The 22,213-nt window shown below is 38.4% G+C and overlaps 1 protein-coding gene across 8 annotated transcripts in view; it reads left to right on the top strand.

Annotated features, from left to right (window-relative positions):
• The window catches only part of CADM1 (cell adhesion molecule 1), a 338,141-nt gene that overhangs the window by 172,747 nt on the left and 143,181 nt on the right, over positions 1-22,213 (top strand). The gene's annotated exons all lie outside the window — the stretch shown is intronic.

Raw genomic sequence — 22,213 nt, 5'->3', positions numbered from 1 at the left:
CTTATAAATTAGGCACAATAAGAGATTAACAACAACAATAAAACAATTGTATCAATATACTGTAATAAAAGTTAGATGAATGTGGCTTCTCTCTCCAAATATCTTATTGTACCGTACTCACCAATTTTCAGACCCCCACTGGCCTAGGGTGACTGAAACCGTAGAAAGTGAAACTGCAGATGAGGGGGGGACTAGTGTAACATCACTAGTGATTGACTTAAGGTTCAGTCATTGGTTGGTACCACAAACTTGGCTGATAATATTCTTTCTAAAGGGAAATGTGATCAATTCTTTATGATGTAGAGTTTAAGTCCACACTCTGGTAAAGAGTTTGAATTTGCTGCCCTTAAATACTACATCACTGTAGTTCTGTGTGATGTGTCCTGTACAAACATGCAGAGTAAACATTGTTCCTTGCCTTTGCTTTCTTGAGCACTAAAATACACAGTGTCAATAAGCACAAACATGTGGAAGGACATATAGACAAATACAGCCTTAGCCAAGTCATGAGAAATGCAGCTGCAAGAAACAGGCTCATGCCTAATGAACATTTATGCTATGGCATAGCTTGTGTTTTTGCATCGATGAGCTGTGTGAAAAGCAAGGAACCTCACTTCATTTTCATTCAGTTAGAATGAAGGCCCACTGGTCAGTTTTTTGACTCAATTCAGCTGATTGTTTTCAGAATAACCTGTTCTTTTCTAACAGTTGTGTGTAGGGACAGCCGCACTCTGATGAAATGACTGTGAGCCTATATGCTAACTACTGTACGAATTTTCTGCCTATATTCACTATGTGCCCAGTGACCCCGATGATGAATATTTTAGACATCTTCATGAATAACGTGACTGCCCACAGGAGAGCTGCTTGCGTGTTTGTAAGGCTGGAAATGCTATCAAGATGATACCAACTCCAATTCTATGTACCAGTGTGGAGATAACAAAATACCTAAGTAAGGTTGTTGGTCAAGATTGTCTCTGAGGAATCATGGATGCTCTGAAATTGAATGCCAAATTTTACATGTAGGTGGATGTATGTGTTTTTTGAGAAAACACCACAGCTTTTATCAGACTCTCCAAAGGGATGTGACCTCATAAAGACTAAGAACTACTAGATAAGCTTTACAGTTTTGAAAGTGCTTCTCCATACATTTTTATTTGATCCTCCCAGTGATTTTGAGGGAGGCATGTTGGGCATTCTCTCTCTTTCTCTCTCTCTCTCTCAACAGAAGAGCATGACTCAGAGCTTAAGTGGTTTTGTGCTTCATCCTGTAAGCACTAGGAGCCTTTGAGGGTTTTAAGTGAGGAAGTGATCTGATCAGATTGTCCTTTAGAGAGATTGCTCTGGTGGTAGCGTAGAGGATGTTTTAGGGGAGTAGGAGGCTAGTTAGGACATCATTGGGAAAATCAGGTAAGAAAAGATGGTTGGCCCTAAGTTTGTTGCAGTCAGATTGGAAAAGAGGGGAGGAATTTGCTAAACAGCTTTGATTTTGAAGAACTGATGGAACCTCAGGGAGAAAAGACCAGTAAGCAATCGGAAGTTATAGTCTGGGACTGGTGAGGTGAGGAGGACCTCGCGCAGGGTGTATAGAGTGAAAAGTGAAGAGTTTCTGGGGAGAAAATGTCAACTAGTGTTTGGCTGGAGTGATGGTTTTAGGGAAGCATAGGGAGATCCAGGAGTGGCCAAGGAACATCACTTTTTTCACTCCATTCTCTCTATTCCTGGGTTGGCAAGTAGGGATTAAATGTATTTTTTAACCTTGTTCATTTACTATCAGATTATTTCCTTTTTTATTTCTCAAGGACTTTAAATTTATGAAATTTACATAAGTCAGTCATACCACTCTAATCTACCTTCTACTCAGTGGAGGCATCAAGCAAAGGATGGGTTAAGAGTACTCCCCTATAACCAGTATGATCTTCTCCATTCTTAGGTGTGGAAATTGACACATTATCAAGCATATGTAAGTGCCATACCATTCCAACTTTACATACCTCTCACCACCCCTGCCGCACCTCACCTCCCTAATAACACTTCTGGTACCATGGTTGCTTCAAGATCAGCTAACTTTTTCCTCAGTGATTCAATGCAGAATCCTCAGTAAGTAGAGCATTCCTTTTGATGGCTTTACTAATACCCAGATCTCGTAGTTCTTTAAATCCCTCAACTAAAATGACCTTCATCTTCCTTTCACTTAGGCTGTGCACACACATGCCACACCTAATAGATCTGCTCCACTTTGAATATTTCAAACTCTGTTAGTCTTCGCTTTGAAATAGCCTTCTAACTTCTACCTGCCCCATCCATGTTTCTCCTCAACCTGTCTTCTCTTCTCCCGTTCCATTTCTTGTTCTGTCCTTGTTTTCCAGTGTGGGAAGATAGGGAAGGGAAGAGGCTGGCAACTCTCTTCGAATCCCTGCTTCCGTACTCAGCCCACGGCTAATCAGATGGTTCAGTAATGATTGTGCTTACCCTGCAGACTTCCTCACACAGTATTCTTTGAGAATTTCCAGCTCAGGTTCTTTTCCTGTTTCCCGCCCCCCGCCCCCCCCACCCCGGCTCTTATGTTCAGGCACCTGGGCATTGTTAGTAAATTTCATAAAAACTGGGACAATTGGATCAATAAATGTATGTAGAATAAAGAAATCTATCAGATCTTTCCCCATCCAGGGGAGGGGAACCCTAGGGCTGTGTTGAACTCAAAAAAAAAAAAAAAGAAAAAAGGTCTATATTTCATTTTAATTACATTTCAACTAGCTCTGCCTATGTGAATATTTGTATGTATGTTACCTGATAGTGGTCAGAAATTTGGGTCCTTCATACGTTTATTTCTATTAGAAAATCAGCCTTTGTACCCATTTTTTTTTCCTTACAGGTATAGACTTGGTAAAATCCTGATAAAATTTTTCTGTACATGTTTACTCTATTTGAGTTAGGAACTGAGCTGTGTGAGTGCTTTTTCTTCTAAGCCATGAGTGATATTTATTTATTTTATTTTTGTCAGTTGTTTCCATGGTTCATGAATTCTTTATTATAGTAGGAGTCATCAATTGGATGGAGAATCATTGAAATTGTAAGTTTAGGACATTAGTTGGAATAACCTGAACAATGTGCTTACCTTTTGGGCCCTTAATTTAATTTAAAATTAAATGAGTCTCATGATGGCAAGCTTCACAGATCTGCCTGCAGGGCTTTCAGAATGGAAATGTGCATCTCTGTGTGTGGGAGGCTCTTTTGTTTAGTTGGAAAGACTAGGAAATCTTTGCCTAAAAACCCTCATTGTTTAGAGAGCATAAATAACTGAACATAATGCTAGTGAGAAGGTTCATTTGAGATTGAACCACTGACTTCCAAGAATATAGCAGTGAGTGGAAGTGCTGTGAACAATGTCTTCCTTATTTCCTTTAAAATACCCAGGAAATTGTCTAAAAAAACCCCAAATCCCCAGAAGTAACTACAATGAGTGTCAGGCATTGAGCCCATTCTAGTTTCTGGAAGGAATTTTACATTCTTTTCTGTAGTTGAAATCAGATGGAGTTGCCACTTCTTCACCAGGCACCCCAACCTGCAACCTGATTCCTCCTCCTCACTTCCCTATTTCAGCCACTAGTCATGGAATCCTGCTCAACACACATGGCTCGTTTCCCTTTTGTTCATGTCCAGTGCTGCTGAGTGTTAGTTGATTCTGTAACAGCTGCTAACATGCTCCTTCTTTGACTTACGCAGCTTCTGGATGGGGTGGAGGTGGTTCTCATTGAACTGACTCCTGGCTCCCACTCAGGTTCTGGGCTGGCCTGTGACGTTAGGTGCTTGAAAGTCAAGAACCAGGATTTGCACCTGCTTCCAATCGTCGTTTGGCTCCACTTTGAACACAAAGGCATCTGCAGAGACCTCTACATTCAGTCACTAGTGTGGATTTTCTTATCTCCTCCATTAGACTGAGCTCCATGAGGGTGGGGAAGGAAAAGATGGGGGTGGGAGTAGCTTCCTTCTCATTGAATCCGCAACACCCAGAATAGTACTTAGCACGTGTTGGGTACTGAAGACACGCGTCAAACTCATTAATGTAACTCAATCATTGGGAAGGACTTAAAAGCAGTCCTCAGGCATGGTAAGCACTAAAGGCCAAAGTCAAACCAAGCCCAAGGATGTAAAAAAGAAATGAATCACATATTATAGATGAATAATTAAAACAAAATTCTACAGCTCCAAAGCAAAGAAATTGTAGAGATCTATAGCAATATCTTTCTGAAACAATTTTGCTTTATGAAACAGTTGTAAAAGCTCTGCTTTGTAAACTCAGTAAGATACCTGAAGACTTTACATCTAGTAAATGAGAATTTTAAAAAGAATAAAATGAAATGAAAATTATAGTAGATAAAATAAATCTTCATTGTAATAAAAAGCTGACTGTACTTAGAAAATTCATCCAGTTGATATGGACAGGAGGCAGGGAAATACTGGGTAAAAGAGGGTGGTTCCCTGGCAAAGGCCCCGCTCTCAAGCCCAGAGACCCATGGCCCTAAATGGCAACAGGCATTCCTGTTTTCACACCCAAATGTTCTCTTTTGGCCTGGTGCACCCCTCTATCCTGTACCCATATAAACCCCAGACCCTAGGCTCCACAAGTAGAAGAGCAGAGGAGCAGAAGAGCAGCAGAGGGATGCAGCAGAGAAGGAGAGAAGAGAAGGAACATCTGAACACTGAGAAGAGTTCAGCTAGGGATGGCTGGAGAGGAGATGGGCCATGGGATGGTCAAACTCCAGAGGAAGAGCATGTACCCGCTCCATCTCCTTTCCAGCTCCCCATCCATTCTGCTGAGAGCCATCTCCATCCTGCAATAAAATCCTCCGCATTTACCATCCTTCAGTTTGTCTGTGTGACCTGATTCTTCCTGGACACAGGACAAAATCTCAGGTACCGAGAGGGCACTGAGCTGGTTAACACTTAAACCGTCTGTGGACAGCAGAGCTAAAAGAACACTGTAGCACACCCACTGGGGCTTTGGGAGTCACAGGCACCCAGCCCTAGATGCTACTGTGGGACCAGCTCCCAAAAATGCTCTACCCGGCTCCTGCACCTGCCCATCTGTGTGCTCCCCCTCCCATAAGGTGTTCGAGCATGCAGCAGCCCAACAGACGAGCCACACTCCTGTTTCATGTCTTGCGCGGGGGTTCAGGGAACTCTTTTGTTTCATAGTGATCGAGGATAGACTTCCAAAAATTGCCCAGACTGCAACAAAGAAGCCCAGAAAGACACAGATCCAACCTAGAAGTGATGGGGATTACTGTGGAAGACACAACAAAACAATCCACTGTGATAACTGTTGGAGGGACATTTTTCAGTTCTAAAAGACCTGACCTTGGGTACTGATATACCATGCCACATTGCAGGTACACTTTCTCATTATAAATCAACACTGAAAAATATTCAGATTTTTTTTTAACTGGAAAACTTGCAGGTAGAGTAAGGAAGTGTAAAAGTGCTAAATTATTTGTCCTTCATTTAAAAGAGACTAAAGTGATCTTTTGGGATTATGTTGAGAGTAGTTAAATAGCAGTTGAAAGTTTATTAAAATTTATTTATTTAAATTTAATAGTTCATTAAAATTTATTGAAAGTTTATTAAAGTTATAAAAATAACTAATAGAAGTAAAAAACAGGATGCCTATAAAAGTTAATACAGAAAACAGAATCAAATAAAACACCATAATCTCATCCGGCTACAGAGAAACAGAATCGTTCTACTTTCTTTGTCTCTCATTTACATCTCCTTAGCACATCCCAGAAGATATACTGATAACTTTCATAGGGACTTTTTTAGCCCACTAAAAGTTCTTTTGTCCCCCCAAAAGAGATAGGGTTTTAAATATATATATATATATAGTGTGTGTGTATATATATATTTATATTTAGATAGTGTATCATTAATTTGACTCATAAAAATTATAACATTCCTTTCAAACAACTGTGTGATATAGGCAGACGAGAATTTAGCACATAAGATATTGCCTTATCTTTTTGCAAAAGTATGTGATTCACCTGTCATGGTGCATGGTAGGCACTAAAGAAATACTGTTGAAGGAATGAAGACATATATAACTTAACTAGCTGTATACTTGGAAAATGTAATTTCATCTACAAACAATAGCTTTATAAATAATTGAACTGTTTCTCGCCCATTAAATTTACTGTGAAATCTGGACAAACATCTGTCATGATGTAAGCCATGGAGGAAATGTTGAGATTAGCATGCAGTAATGAACATGGTAGTAAATGCTGGGGAAGGCAGAAAGCAGAAGAGACTTAAATAAGTCCTAATTTTTAGGTTCTCAAAAGGTTAATTCGGATTGTTGTTCTGGATGTCTTCATATCAGAGAGACTTGGCCAATCTTTAAAAAAAAAAAAAAATCAGAGGTCAACAGAAGTGATTAAGCAGCTAGGAAAATCAACTCAGAAAGAAGATCTTAGTATATAATTTGGAAAAAGAATTTGAATCTCTCAAAACCCAGAGAAACAGAAGGATAATTTAGAATGCTTTGTAGAGCTGTGGAGCTGATGGCATAAAATTAAGTAGAAAAAAATACTTAGTGTAAGACAGTTCTTAATAGACAGACAAATTAAAGAACCATATAGCATTCCAAAGAAAGGAGTAAAGTTGTTTTGATAGAATCTGACACCCCAAAGACAGACAAGTGCTAACATTTATTGAGTACTTACAATGTATCTGGTACTCTGTATGCATAACTTAATTTAATCTTGCAGTAATCTGTGAAGTAGGTACTAATGCAGTCTTCACTTTACAGATGAGGACATTGAGGCTTGGTCACATGAGGCTGGTAGGAGATAGTGCCGTAGTTTGAACTCTTGTTCTGGAGTTCAGCCTGCATCACTATACTCTCCTGCCTTCTAATAATGAAGTTGGGTCTCAGTAGGTGTGTTGTGCAGAGGTTTGACAGAATAACCGAACTGGTTTTCCAAATGCTGAATAGGTGATTCTAACAAGCCATTTTAATTAAGTCAAAAACATAATCTCTTATGTATTCCAATCAAAAGTGTACTTTTGTTCAGTCTTCTGGATGAATGAATCCTTGCAGAAAAAAGATTTGTATATGAAAAGGCATTCTTAATGCAGATTTAAAATAAACAGGCATTAGTCTCCTGGACCCAATAGAGTGAGCAGCATCCAGCAAGTGCCAGCCTTGCAGGAGGTTTGATCTGCTGGAAAGTTGGCTGCATGGTAGTGTATAGGGGATTGGAGAGAGAGGCTTGGGTTGAAATTCTCGATCTGCCTTTCCTTTGCTTATTACCTCAAATAAGTCACCTAACCCCTCTGAAAATAACAACACTATTATCTCATGGAGTAGAGAATCTGATATGATGTATAAAGATAGCCTGCACATATGCAAACTAGGTAGTATGCATGTAAAGATGGCAAGTAGATAAGATAGCATGTATATAAAAATAGTATGTATGTCTTTATATGTAAAATGCTTAGCTCAGAGCCTGACACATAATGAATATTTGATTAATAGTAGCTGGCATTATTATTATTTATTATCCAGATACAATCTTCAAGTAAGTACCTTAGAAAGTATAGCCGAGTGGTACCCTAAGGTAGTAAGTTTTAAAAAAGATTTTAATTTTATGCAGTCCTCTCAGGTAACATATTTAATAGTAAAATTTCACCCTCTGTGTACCCTTTTCACAATTTGGGAATTTACCGAATGCTTTGGTGTTTTAAAGGCAGTAGTTTGTTCACTGAAAATGCAGCTTATGACAAATTCAATGGTTGCCAAGCTCTAATATGTTAGCAGGCAAAAGCATGCTTTTAATATTCATCATCTTTAAGTGCTATCAACTGACATTCAGTACTAAATGTGCAGATATGGGTGCTGAGCAAAACAGAGCTAGGAAGAGGACTTGCTATTTTGTATTCTAGATGGAAATCTTAAATTAGTTTCCAAGATTTTTAAATGGATTTTTAAATGCTGGGCACATAGGAGATTGAGTTCATATTAATATTTATAAGGTTTGAGAAGATATTTAGTGAAATATTTGTATAATTTAATTTTGGTCATCATCAAGTAGGAAACCATAACAAGAAGGACATTGTACTTTAGTCTGGTGGCTGCTTTGTGACTTACAGTTAGGAATATCCTTCTGGAAAAGCCCTGAATGACACACAGATATACGTACATGCTTCAGAAATTCTTCTTTATTAGAACCCAGAAGCCAGAGGTTATTTGTGTATAAATACCTTGGGTTGGATTGTTTTGTGTTAATTTTAAGTTAATTAATTTAGAAATCAGTGTTGATAATGATTTCTTTAAAAGCATTTATTGACAGTTCGGCAGAACTCTATAATCTAGCTGCTTTTATATTCTTTATTATACAGAACAGCTCTGTTGGTTCACAGAAAACCTGCTTCCTGTAGTTTTGCTTAGGGCTAATTGAGTTTAATGTAGTTTTGTGTGCAGAAGGTATTGACTTGTGCATAGTATTTAATTTGTGTAAATATGTGTGTATGTAATGTTTTGCCCCTCTGAGTTTTATTTTAAATGTAACCCTTGAAACTGGGATAATAGAAATTCTTAGCCTAGGCCTGCTAGCAATTGCAGGTGCCAACGGTTTAAACTGCTGTAGAAATACAATTATGAGCAGCCAAGAGCAAATCTTGTTTTAAGGTCCATGTGTAATGAATACCTGTTAGTATCATAGAATACAATTAAAAAGAGGTTTACCTCTCCTAAGCTGTGATTGGTTCTTTCTGATGGAAGTGTAGAGTCTCATGAGTAGAATGTGTATTCAGCTCTTGGTGATTTAGACTCCAGTGAGTCTGGCATTCTGCAGGCTTGGATAAATTCAGGGCAGTTATAGTCAGGCAGAGATGGGAAAAGACTGAAAGATTAATGAGGGAGCTTAAAACAAAGCTTCAAAAATGAGAGCAACACACTGCTTGGTCTTATGTAATTGTGCCGAGTAGAAGTCAGTCCTGGCTGCTGTTGTTTAAAAATTTTAGGAGGTTGGCAGAAAATATTTGTTATAAAAATTGGATCTTGAGAATAATAGTGAAAATCTAGGACATAAGATCTAATTCTTGCTTGCTTGTGTATGCCCTCCAAGACACACCCTTCTCTTCATCCTGCTTTTATTCCAGTTTGACCGCTTCCCCCCACCACTTCTTTTCAGCAAGGACCCTTATTGATGACTGATGTCCAAGCCCTGGCTGCCTCCAGGAGATGCACGTCTGGGACGTGCTCCTAGAGGTCACGTTGATGCTCTCTCACTACAAGGCCTGAAAGATTGGGAGCATACAGAGGTGTGAGAACCATCTAGGGAGAGAATCCAAGGGATTGTTGGTTACCTATGGCCATTTCTGGTTGATGGTTTTAAATAGCAGTGGGTTAACATTTTTTCTATAGAACTTAACTTAAGGGATGCTAATGGCTTTAAAATGCTATTTTGCCTTTGAAAATCCTTTTAATAGATGCTCTAACGAACTTCCATTTAGGTGATAGGCACGGTTGAGCTCTGCAGTGAAGCTGGTCGTACTGTTAATGTGAAGCTGGCTGCTTAAAGGGGAAAAGGCAGCTCATAAATAACGTGGCGCAGGTGAATCACTTCTGAAATCTAGAGCTTGCCAATACCAGTGAAGAAGAGCTGCCTTGGAGGAGAAATTGCCAACTCACACAAGCAAATTCTTTAGCGCTTCAATCTAGACACACACCAGCCTTTTAACTTTGCTTTCTGTTTCCTCTTCAAGGAGTTTGTCGCCACCTACAGGAAACAGGAGGCACAATAACCCACTCAGTCTCTGAGTGACACCTGGTTTCTTCCATTGGTTATTCCTCATCGCAGTTTTTATATTTTATCACTTGTTCATCATATAGTATTTATTAAGCTTTTTTCTTGGCTATGGAATGAGGCTAAGCTCTCTGGAAGAAAAGGTTCTATCTGCACTAGCTGTTTGGCAGGAGATTCCTCACCCTTAATTGCTTTTTAAGGTCTCTGTTTCTGCTGTCATGTACCTTTTCCACCAACACACCAACAAGAGAGAACAGACTTATCGATTGGGGCTCGGTAGTATATAGCATGTAAAAGTACTAGTGCTGACTTATTCACAATTTTGCCTTCTTTTGTTTGTTGGCGAGAGCGTGGCACCAAAATCATCATTTTTATTGTTGATGTTGTTTATTTGTTTTCTTTTGCGTTATTTGGAGAAAAATGTTAGGTAGTTAAAAATCTACATAGCAAAGAAAGTTAAAGATGCATGATGCAGTTCAGAGAAGTCTAAAGGAAGACATGTGATTACTTTTATGAGTGCATTAAGGATGTTGAAGAGATAATTAGGATCAATTCTTTTCATTCATTAACATCTCATAACTATATCACTGAGTTAAGTTTTTCCCCATTGTGTGAAACAAGAGTGAGTTGGCTTGAAAGGAGTTAAGAAGAATGCAGGGTTTTTCTCCTTGATATATGAATGACTGTGGCTCTTTCTTTTCCCACAGCATCTTTAACCCACGCCCTCTCCTGAACTCCTTCTGGGTTCTTTGTATGGCTATCTGCTTCTCTCTCCTGGAACAGACACTTACATATCCTAGACCAAGTTCATTGTGGCCCAAATTAGATTAATCCCACTTTTTTTTTTTTCTTTTTCATATCTCTTCTCTTAAAAGAGCAACAGAAACCACTGCCACATAATGAATCCTCCTTCAGAATATTTATGTTTTGTTTTGTTCTCCTTTTCCTCCTCCCTCTTCCTTTGGGCAAGTGATACTATAATCATCCACTGTCCTAGGAACTAATTCTTACTTATCTTTCTCAGTTCAACATCTGTCTACTACTAAGTCCAAATAAGTTGCTTTACCTTTGTAACATTTCATGAATTTCCATGACCTGAAACTGAATCTGTTGCTTTATTCTTCTTATTATCATTTCATCATCTTGAATATTTTGTACCTCAGCCTCTTCCGCATCAAATTCTTACTAGTTGACTTTTAGTAGATTTGGGAAATGGGCTCTTGGTTTGAAAAAGCTATCTAATCAAGTGAAATTTCACCCACCTACTTCCCCGCCCCATGCTTCCATGTTTATGCTGTGTAATTTCAAGACTGGTTTTAGGTATTATCTTAGAGTTTTTATTTAAACATCAAAAGTAACTTAGGGTAAGAAAATATATTAGTGGCTTGTTGGGAAATGTTACACAGTGCTGGAAGATTATAGATATAATATTTTATATATTTCTAACAAATAGTTGATTAAAAGTTGCTCAAAATATATAGTACATTTATCCAAAGAAGATATACACATCACCAATAAGCATGCAAAGATGTTCAATGCCATTAGTCACTGGACAAATGCAAATCAAAACCACAGTGAGGTACCACTTCAGACCCACTAGGACAGCTAGAATTTAACAAGAAGACAATAATAAGTGTTGGCAAGGATATGGAGTAACTGGAGCTCTTATATATTGCTAGGGGTAATGTAATATGGTGCAGCCAATTTGGAAACAGCTTGACAGTTCCTCAAAGTGTCAAACATAGAGTTACCAATATGACACAACAATTACACTCCTAGTTATATACCCAGGAGAATTAAAACATGTGTCTGTGCAAAACATGTACATGAATATTGTATTATTATTTATAACATAATGCATTATATTATTAAGCAGCATGATTCATAATAACCAAAAAATTGGAAACAATATCCAATATCCATTTATGATGAACAAACAATATGTGGTATAGCCAAACAACAGAATATTACACAACCATTAAACAGAATGAAGTACAGATATATTCTATGACATGGATAAGCCTTGAAAACATTATGCTAAGTGGAAGAACCCCAAAGACCACATATTATATGATTTCATTTATGTGAAATCTCCAGAAAAGTCAAAAGCTGTAGAGACAAAGAGTAGATTAGTGGTTGCCATGGGTTGGGGTAAGAGACGAGCCAGAAGTGACTATCAGTGGATATAAAGTTTCTTTTTGGGATGACGACAATGTTCTGAAATTAGATAGTGGTAATAGTTGCACAACTCTATGAATATATTCAAAGCCATTGAACTGTACACTATAAACAGGTGAGTTCTGTGATGTATGAATTAAAACCAATAAAAGTGTTATATATACTTGACATAAGACTGTATCTTATGAAGTCATTGGCAGCTGTGTATACTTAACAGCCTGCATCGGATTCATTTTTGTGTCTTCCAAAATACTAAACACAATGCATCGCATATGTAAGCCTTTGATAAATGGTTGAAGAATGAATGAGTGGGTAATTGAACAAACATTCACGAGTGGTCTTGTTATAGCGTGTGGAAGAATTTTTTTTGGCAAGTGCTACCAGAGAGAGGTAAAGAACAACGGCCACGAATTAAAGCTTCTGTCCTCCTGTTCACTTAGGCTGACAGTTCAGCTGTCCTGTCATTGATCTGATGTCAGTCTGATAGAATCATTCTATGCTTTGACGCCAGCTAGATGGTATATTTCTTTTTGGCAAAATGTACTTTAGCGACTGTATGTTATGTGGATGATGCATGATGCCAGTGCTCTGTTGTGACCTTTATTTTTATGAGCTGTGAGAATTAAGAACCTAACAGTTTTAGTTTAATTAAGCAGTAAGACACAGCAGATGGTGCATTTGTGGGTGAGGATTTCATTCCTCAAGCAGCACTCTAACCCTATGGAATGCTTTGCCTGGAGTATCACGCCACTGTTGCAAAATTACCAGGAAGACAAACACATTGTAATAATGTAGTCAGAAAATCTTGGAGGACAGATTACAAAAGGACCTGAACACCACAGGAGTTTTAGTAGTTAACAGCTACTGGAACTAGGATATTAAGGAGAGGAATCCATGACATAATGGTTGTAGCCGTTTACCACCCATCTTTACTTTTCAATATTTGCAAATAAAGTATATGGAGATTTTTATTACCCTAGTATTCTTTTGTGTAATCTGGGTCAAACATTAAAAATGCATTGGAATATGATTTGCATGTGTTAAAGTGCTCAGAGAAGTTTCAGTAAGTGGAGAAATACTGAATTGATGTCAGGTTGTTTTATTGTGTTTGCTTTTAGTCACTACAGAGGGCCTAGAGTGTCCTACAAAATGCATTTTTCCCCAAGAACTGTGTTCTTACCGCTAGCATATTTACTCCATAGAATGTTGAAAACATACCTAAGGAGAGAGAATGTAGAATTAATCCAGTACTTCTTACCAATCTTGCAACTCTTCAGGGAGCAAACCAAATTGGTAAGTAGAATTACTTTCATTGTTAAGGGAGAGACTGCCTAGGTCAGAGTCTTTTCCCTTTACTATCTTTGAAAAACTGAATTACTTGAAGGCTGGCATAAAACTTACAATTGCACAATATTTTAGATCCTAGGATAATATGCCTCAATTTTTCTCATTAATGCAATATATGAAATCATCAAAATGAAATACATTCACTTACTGGCTGTAATGTTGTTAAAAGTATGAACTATGTGGATTTTAAAAAATATAGCAATGGTTGCTTTAGATAGAATAATCATTTGTCTCATGTCTTTGCTACAAAGGAAGACTAGATTTGGAATTCTAGTAAAATAATGAAATTCAAAAATAATATTTTAACAAGAGAATATAAATTCTCTTTGGAAAAGCCCACATTTTATATTGATTTTCCCCATGTATTACATACAGAATTTCTTTCCTTCGATTTTTAGGGGAATTTTCATCACAAAACTTGTGACTACATCATCCTTCTGCTTGGAGACCTGACTTATATTTAATTAAATGAAACATTTTTTTTTTCTGGATTCCCACCAACTTCAGGATACTCAAGCATTGAAGATAAAACCGAAGGTCTAAACACTAATTTTGCAATTCTTCTTGTAGGAATAAAATATTATTAACCTTTTAGTTAATACTAGTTTATAATATAGTATAGGGAAATACCATAACACCTACCTGCACAGGAAATTCAAAATAATAACTGATTTTGTCCTATACATTTTTCAAGATTCTGGCACAAGAAATTACAAATTATATTTATATGGAAACATGCTTTACTGCAAAATCATTGGTATTTCATTTCTTTACAGAACTAGATTTTCATCTAATTAAAATTTAGAAAAGCGCTCGCCATGGTAGCTCACATCTGTAATCCCAGCACTTTGGGATGCCAAGATGGGAGGATTGCTTGAGTCCAGGAGTTCCAGACCAGCCTGGGCAACATACAGAGACCTTGTCTCTACAAAAAATAATTTTAAAGAAATTAGTCAGTCATGGTGGCATGTACTGGCAGTCCCAGCTACTCGGGAGCCTGAGGTGAGAGGATCGCCTGAGGCCAGGATTTTAGGCTGCAATAAGCTGTGATTGCACTACTGCACTCCAGCCTGGGTGACAGAGTGAGATACTGTCTCTAAAAAATACATGAATGAATGAATAAATAAATAAAATTTAGAAAAGATGGAACTAGATTGTTTCCTATTTACTGAGTATATAGGTAACTTGCCAATTTTTTGGTAGCTCTGTTTAATAAAAATACACTACAGGATTCCCAAATAAGGCCCCAGCAGGAAGATAAAATTATGCTTGATAATTTTAGGGTTGCTAGGATTATTTATTTTAACTCTCTAAAATTGGTAAGATGTTAATTCTTCATCATCTACATGGTTTATCTAATGATAATACCTTCCTTTTCGAATGATGATGCGTATTTTGCATTATTTTTGTATTAGAGGAAGTAACAAAATCTGTCAGGATGTACATAAACCAATAATTGACAATCTGCACCTGTAACCTCAATTGCTCCCTTGAGCAGTCTGGCCCTTTTTGTTAAGATCATAGAATTTAGAACCAAAGAATTGCCTTCCGTTTCTGACTATGCTACTTATTAGCTGTGTGACTGTTTATTTTAGGAGTACCTTTTGGCTCCCATAGAATTGGCAGGCAGGGTACCTATATAATGAGTAAATGGGAATATAATTCTACCTGCAAAATCACTAAAATAGGGATTTAAATAATTTTTTTTAAAACATTATTTAAAGTAGAAAGAAGTAGAGGGCAGAAAGAATCCAGGGCAGGTATGGTGCTTCCACAAAAATCTCGAAGAATTCAGCCTTCTTTTTTTCTGCTTCACCATCCTCAGTTGGTGACTTTTTTCCTGATGGTCATCTCATGGTCCAAGATGGAGTTTTTGCCAGTGCCGCTGCCTGTTAGGCATCAGGAAAGACAAAGAAGAGCTGCTTTTGGCAGAACCAGTTTCTTTTCCAACCCACGCAACACTTCCACTTAAAGCTCCTGACCTAGATGTGAGGGAGGTAGGAAATGTTATCTTTGCCAGGCACAGCTTAGAAAGAGGGATTTTGTTACCAAGGACAGAGCGAAGAATGGATGTTTGCGAGGCAACTAGCATTCTCTGCCCTAGTGACCTTGGATCCTTTCATCCCATTGAGCCTCAGCATTCTTGTCTATAAAAAATGGTTGTAAAAACAGGATCTAATTCAAGATCCTATTGTTTTGAGTATCAAGTGAGTTAATGCATCTAATGCATTAAGCACGGTGTCTGGCATATAAGTAAGCAATAAATGTTAATTATTATTCTTGCTACTTCCTTAATATCTCTAGGTCAATGTCCTGTAGATACTTACAATGCTCGTGTGTATTACAGATTCTTACTGCATTACCTAGCTCACCACCTACCTATTCCAACAGGCTGGAAACCTCAGAGCAGTCTTTGACTATGTCTTCATTGCTGTCTGTACCTAAAAGTCATCAAGCGTAATTCTGCCTGCAAAATTCTTTGTGGATTTCTCAAATCTGTCCCTCCATTTCCATTCCCGTATCTGAATTCAAGCTGTCATCTTTCCTTGCCTTCTACACGTCTTCACTATCTACAAGATCACATCCAAACTCCTTAGAATAGTATTCATGTCTTCATATAGTCTGATTGCAGCATTAAAAGCTTAATCTTGATTTCACTACATCTCCCTAGTCTCCAGATCACACATTTCTTGTACTCTTAACTTCACTGAAAATTCACTATTCCCCAAATAGGACATTATGATTCTAGTTTCATCTTCAGGGTAAATTTTTACGAATTTTCAAGTTGAAACTTGAGGAAACTAAGCATAGATGTGTTTCAGCCTGTAATTTTGAACATTAGGATGTGATTTCTGGAAACTCCTTTGTGATTTTATTTATGAGGACAACAGACGGTCAGGTATTCCAGTATTTCTTATCATAGCTGAGTATCTAAATGTACAAATGTGAAAGAACAAAGGGCTTTTAAGTAAAAGGAATGGATGGAAGGGAGTTGATGCATTTCTAATGGATGGGTTAGTTTGTTCAGCAGTTCTGAAAGTATAGGTTTAGATCTAGAGACTCATTGTTTTTACTTTGCATTAGTTTAGGTACTTAATGTGAATGTTATGTATGCATTTTGCTTTCAAATTTAAAAAATAAGTAGGGAAGGTTAGCTTTACTTTTATTGTGTGTGTGTGTGTGTGTGTGTGTGTGTGTAGTGTGTAATGGGATGTATAATGTAATTTCAAAGCCCTCTGATGCAATATTTTGGAAATAAGTTGGTAGTACAATTAAAACATATCTTTGGTCATAGATTACTTGGCCTTATGCCATTTTCATAGGCAATGTCCTACTTAAATAGCCTGGATTGGCTGAGAAAAATAATTGCTGCTATGAAATAATTTTGCAATTACCACTGTAATTAAGGGCAGTTTGTTAATGAAAGTGCTTGGTGAATAATGACTGCAGGGCACTCCATCTTGCAGCTTCATGCCAGATGATTGGTTCATGTGGTGGAGGTAGTTAGGGAATTAGTGACACAGCTGTCATGGTTACAGGATGGATGTAAATATCCTTTGCAGTTGATGATGAAGAACAGTCATTAGCCTCCTGCCCCTTGGGAACTGGTCAGAGGAACAAAAATAAACTTAACACATGATGGTAAAAGCCATTCCTTATGTCTCCTTTTCTTCAGTATGAACAATTAACATTCTAATAGAAACTGCATAGAGCATGTGGATGAACCTCTCCACTTTACAGGCGTGTTAGTGTGATAAATGTTCTTTCGTGTAGGGCATTGGTTGTTCACAGTTTATAACCACTCTTATTAGCTTATAGGCCAGTTAAAAACTGCTCTTTAGAGACCCACAGGCCCTATTTAAATTTTTCGTGTTCATCTCCAGGTGTTGTGTATTCAGTCTGACCCTTTGAAGACTGTCCACGGATGGATTTTTGCATGCTGTCTGCAAGGCTGCAGGGGCAATTGAAGATCAGTTTTCTGTATCTGGGCTTACTTGCTTATGTAAAATATATATTGTTATGAAGAAGACCTAAATGCTTCTCTGATCTTCCTTTATAGTTTGCAAAAGTCATTGAAGGTTAAGGAGCCTGTTTTTCCTCCTCCTTCTTAAAATAAACGTCCTAGGTGTTTAAGTATGCTTCGTATTTATATTCATTCCACTTCCTTGGTGTTTTGATGTTGTTTTTCATTGTAAATTTGCTTAAGCAATCTTTTGTGGAGTAATTTCATAACATGCACACACTGTGGTTTTACATTGAGTTGCTCGTGATCTGCAATTCATTAACTTTTGCTGACTAGGAAGTCAGTATAGCACGTTGCATTTTCTCTCAGTTTGTCTTGCTATATAGTCAGTTTCATTCCTTGTAAAAGATGTTAGTAGAACACTTCCTTAAGTATGGCTTCTCTTGCTGTCTGATATGCTGAATCTTTTTCTCAGGGCCTTAAGGAGAGATTGTTGGAGTTTGTATCATTGCCTCAGAGGTGACCAGATATCCTCACTAAAGGAACATAACAGTTTTCTGGGTTTTAGCTCAAAATGACTATTCACGGTAACACTATACATTTTAAGGATGAATTTATTGCTGCTTGTGTCCAGATACGATTCTCTGCATTTGCTGTTACTTTTGTGCCCGTGTCTCCTCTTGACTTTAGCAAGAGGAGGTGCCAAGTGGAAGGATCAGAATTCCACCTTGGAACTATCATACCCTGTAGCCCGGACCTCTGCCTCTTCCTTTTCTCTTCTTTGGCCGTTGTGGAAACAATGAATACTGTCAACAAGCTGAGGTGAACAGAGCCTTGTTCAGATGTTTAAATGCTTCCTTTGCAACTGAGTCATTCACTCTCCCAAGATGAACTTCTTTTCTCACTAGCCATAGCTAACTCACTGTGGAGATGTTTCTAGCAGACTTGATTGTCATCAAACATGATAGGATACAAGGTAGCTTGCTGACCCTAAATAGTAGGGGTGAGTCCCCCAAAGCCAAATAACTTGAAAAACCTTACATACTGAGCATTTAAAAAAATCTGTTTATCTTAGTCCAGTAAATGACAAAATCCTTTGGAAAATGGGCATTATTCTCAGGCATGTTCATGACTGGCCAAATTATTATTATTATTATTATTGTTTTTGAGACGCAGTCTCGCTCTGTCGCCCAGGCTGGAGTGCAGTGGCCGGATCTCAGCTCACTGCAAGCTCCGCCTCCCGGGTTCACGCCATTCTCCTGCCTCAGCCTCCCTAGTAGCTGGGACTACAGGCGCCCGCCACCTCGCCCGGCTAGTTTTTTGTATTTTTTAGTAGAGACGGGGTTTCACCGTGTTAGCCAGGATGGTCTCGATCTCCTGACCTCGTGATCCGCCCGTCTCGGCCTCCCAAAGTGCTGGGATTACAGGCTTGAGACACCGCGCCCGGCCCATGACTGGCCAAATTATCTGGGCTTTGGTGGGATATGACTCTAGGGACTCTTCACAGGATGCCTGGGTACAGGAGGAGCTGGAATGCTCCACATTAAACCAACACTGGGAAGCAAGAGGAGAGAAGCAGACTAGAAAACACTCTCCCAGTTGAATGAAATTTGCACTGTATTATGATTTATTCTCTCTTTAGCAAAAGTAAGGGCTTTGTGGTAGGTCAAGATAACTAAATGGGAAAGAAAGAAACCATTGTGTTTTTAATTGGTGTTGCTCCAGGTAGTGGGACTGAGAAACTTTCTTCTTTTTCAGGAGAGTTATGACATGCTGTAGTATTTAGATACTCAGTTTGTGTTCCCATTTTTGTTTTGTTTGGTGGTGTTTTGATTTTTTTTTCCTGTTTTGTTTGTTTGTTTGTTTGTTTTTGGCTAAACATATGCGATGCGTGTTTAATTGAATTTCCAAGGCAGCGATACAGGCACCCTCAAAAAGTATAAAGATTCATTCACTGCAGGGTTTCAGGAGAGGTGGCCATGTGAATTTAACAATCTGCAATGAGAGGGGAAACAAAAGTTTCTGAGTTTGTGTAAGTAGTTGAGATTCCCAAGTAAAACAGCATCTGTTCTCATGTAGCTTTCTGGGCTAGTTTGGACAGGAGCTGGCATCTCATTTTTATACATTAACAGCTCTTGTCAGATTTCTCTAATTTCTTCAGGACAAGTCAAAACCCTTATAGTTCTCCACAATGAAAATGTGTCGTGTCCCATCCTGTCCTTTTGCCATCTTTTCTATCAAAGAAACACTAATTATAAAAATTGAACATAAATTTGTGCTGTTTAATAGGTTTGGGTTTAATTTTGCCTCAGTGGGAAGACGTTTTCATTAAAAGAGTCCTTTTTTTTTTTTTCTCTTCCTCCCCCCTTTTTCTTTTGGTAGAACAGTTAGGAAAGGCGTAGGAAATTGATTTTAGTGTCACAAAGGACATTTCTGACAGGAATGTGCTTTGAAATGATTCGAGGCATCTGTTTCTCTTGCGTATGCCTAGCACTGCTGAGAGCTGTACCTAGGTGAAACTGTTTAACGTGTCGGCTCCAAATCCGATCACAATTTACATCCCAGTTGCTTGGTTGGAATTTTTAACATTTCATGAACTTTCTCCCCTAATTTATGGAACAAGCTTCTGCTGAAAGTGACCATTTGTTCTAGATGCCAATATGTCATGGTCAAAATTGACTTAGCTTGAGAAGTTATCTGTTTTTGTATGGTCACTTTGCCTGTGAAACAAAATCATCTTTGCAGTTTTTATTCCTGCTGGCAGGGTTTGTGAACGAACACTTGGTGGGTGTTTTTGTTACCATTTGCCTTCCACTGGTGCTATGTCTATCATACAAGCTGGCTCAGAGAATTCCAGTTTTGAGAGTGTCTGAGCACAGAAATTATGGGCACTCTGTTTACTACCGTATCCATGACATCCAGCATGGTACCTTGGAAAGGCACCTAAAATAAATCTTTCATACACAAATGGGGAATGAGCACTTTCTACGTAGTCATACTACACAGTCTTAGTCATAGACTCTTGATTCTGAGGGCTCACTCATCTACTCCTGTTTCTCAGAAATTAGTAAGGCTCAGCTGTATTACTTACAGTGAAGCACGTCCTTTGAAGTTGAAGGGCAGGGGCAATTATTTTGTGTGTGTGAACTTTTTATATTCATAGAAGAAATAATTTACTGGGGATGAGAAGAAAAAGCGACTGTGTTGATGCATAATAGGGACCTGAGCTCATTAACTTAATTGTTTAGTGGCTCCTGACTGTTCTTCTCTCCCCCAGTGCCCTTGCACAGTATTTACCCATGAGTTTTGAGTGAAGAATCCTGAGAAGGGCTACTACTCTGGCCTTTCCCTCTGCTAATAAGTCTACAGCCAACCGAGCATAGTGGTGGTGTTTGTACAGGTGTATCCTGGGGGACTAGTTCCCCAGTGGACTCACTTGTTGACCTTGAAGATGCATAGTCACTCATGACTAGTCAGTTGAGAACATTATCCATAATATTGTTATCAATATCTTGCATCTCTATCAGCAGTTCTCTGGGATTGTGTTAGTGAGGACAGAGAGCTTCACATTTGCAATAGCTTGAATGTTTGGAAATTTTCTTTCCCTCACTTACTAGTCTAGGGTGGGTGGTCCAGGTCTGTAGATGGGTTGACTCCACCTAATTGTTCGGTGACCTAGGCTAATGGCGGCTCTGCCACCTTTTGCATGTCACTTCTGGAGTCACTCTGGTCATACTGTTTCAGCTTCCCAGAAGGAGAAAGAAGAAAGTACAGGAGGAGCAACCTCAGGCACTAGGCTGGAAATGGCACACATCACTTCCACTCACATGGAAAAGAACTTAGTTGCCTGGCTGACCACGCTGCAGGGAAGGCCAGGAAATGCAGAGGAGCAGGCCAGCCTTGTGCCAGGCAGCATGGAAGAAGGGGAAAATGGATTTAGTGGACAGTTAGCAGTCTCTTGGACTTTAGGTTTTTCCCAGTCAGTTAGCTGTCCAGCAGCTTTATATTGTAAAGCTAGTTGATCTTAGACTTTAAGTAATAGCTAGTACTATCTGTGATAATTATTCCCCCTTTAGGTTTCTTTGGGTCCAAGCTATTTATAAATTGTACTAACTGGCAGAGCATACAGCTTACCTTCTTCTGGTTAATGTCAAGGGCTCAGTAGTTTGCACAGACATATTTTTACCCTTTGAAGTGATAAATTAACATTTGAATGGTTGTTTCATTTCCTTCCACTTTTTTGTGTCTGGGACACATGGTAGAATAGGGACATGTTTGTAGATTTGTGATTTCTTCTTCATTTGGGAATATATTATATGTGTTATTGGTATGCTAGTCATTCATTGTATAGGAAAACCCAGAAGGCATAATCACTATTGTCTGCAAATACTATTATATAGTATATGCAGATGGTCACTGCCTAATGTAAAATTAGGTTTCCCTTCAGGATCTTTGTTTAGAAGCAGTTCTTGAGGTGACATGAGAAATCGTAACCAGTATTATTGCTTTCTGCTTTTCTAGTTTTTTTTCCTCCAAGGATCTAAAAAATCATCTATAGCATACTTTCCTCTGCTTTGATTAGATTTCGGAAACATTGTCTGATTTTCTGCTCACATTGTTTAGAGAAATTATACTCCCAACCATCTCTTGGCTGCTTTCGGGTGAAATACATCAACATCTTTGAGACATTTTAACCTGTGGCTGGACTGGCTTTCGTCTCTTCTGCTACTTTCCCACAAACAAAGAGTTGTCAGAGTTCTTGCTATGCAATAGATTCTATTTTTAAGGCAGGACTTAGATTATTAGTCATCTGATGTTTTGGGTGTTAGCACAACTAGACACTTAATTTTGGTTTTGTACCAATGCAAATCACCTGGAGTTTTATTTTTGGTAAGGTGGGGACAAGAAATAAATGAAG

The sequence above is a fragment of the Colobus angolensis genome, unplaced genomic scaffold, assembly GCF_000951035.1.
Source record: "Colobus angolensis palliatus isolate OR3802 unplaced genomic scaffold, Cang.pa_1.0 Scaffold7, whole genome shotgun sequence".
In the NCBI taxonomy this organism is placed as follows: domain Eukaryota; kingdom Metazoa; phylum Chordata; class Mammalia; order Primates; family Cercopithecidae; genus Colobus; species Colobus angolensis.
The sequence above is the reverse complement of the archived record's forward strand: the minus strand, read 5'-3'. Positions and strand labels throughout refer to the sequence as shown.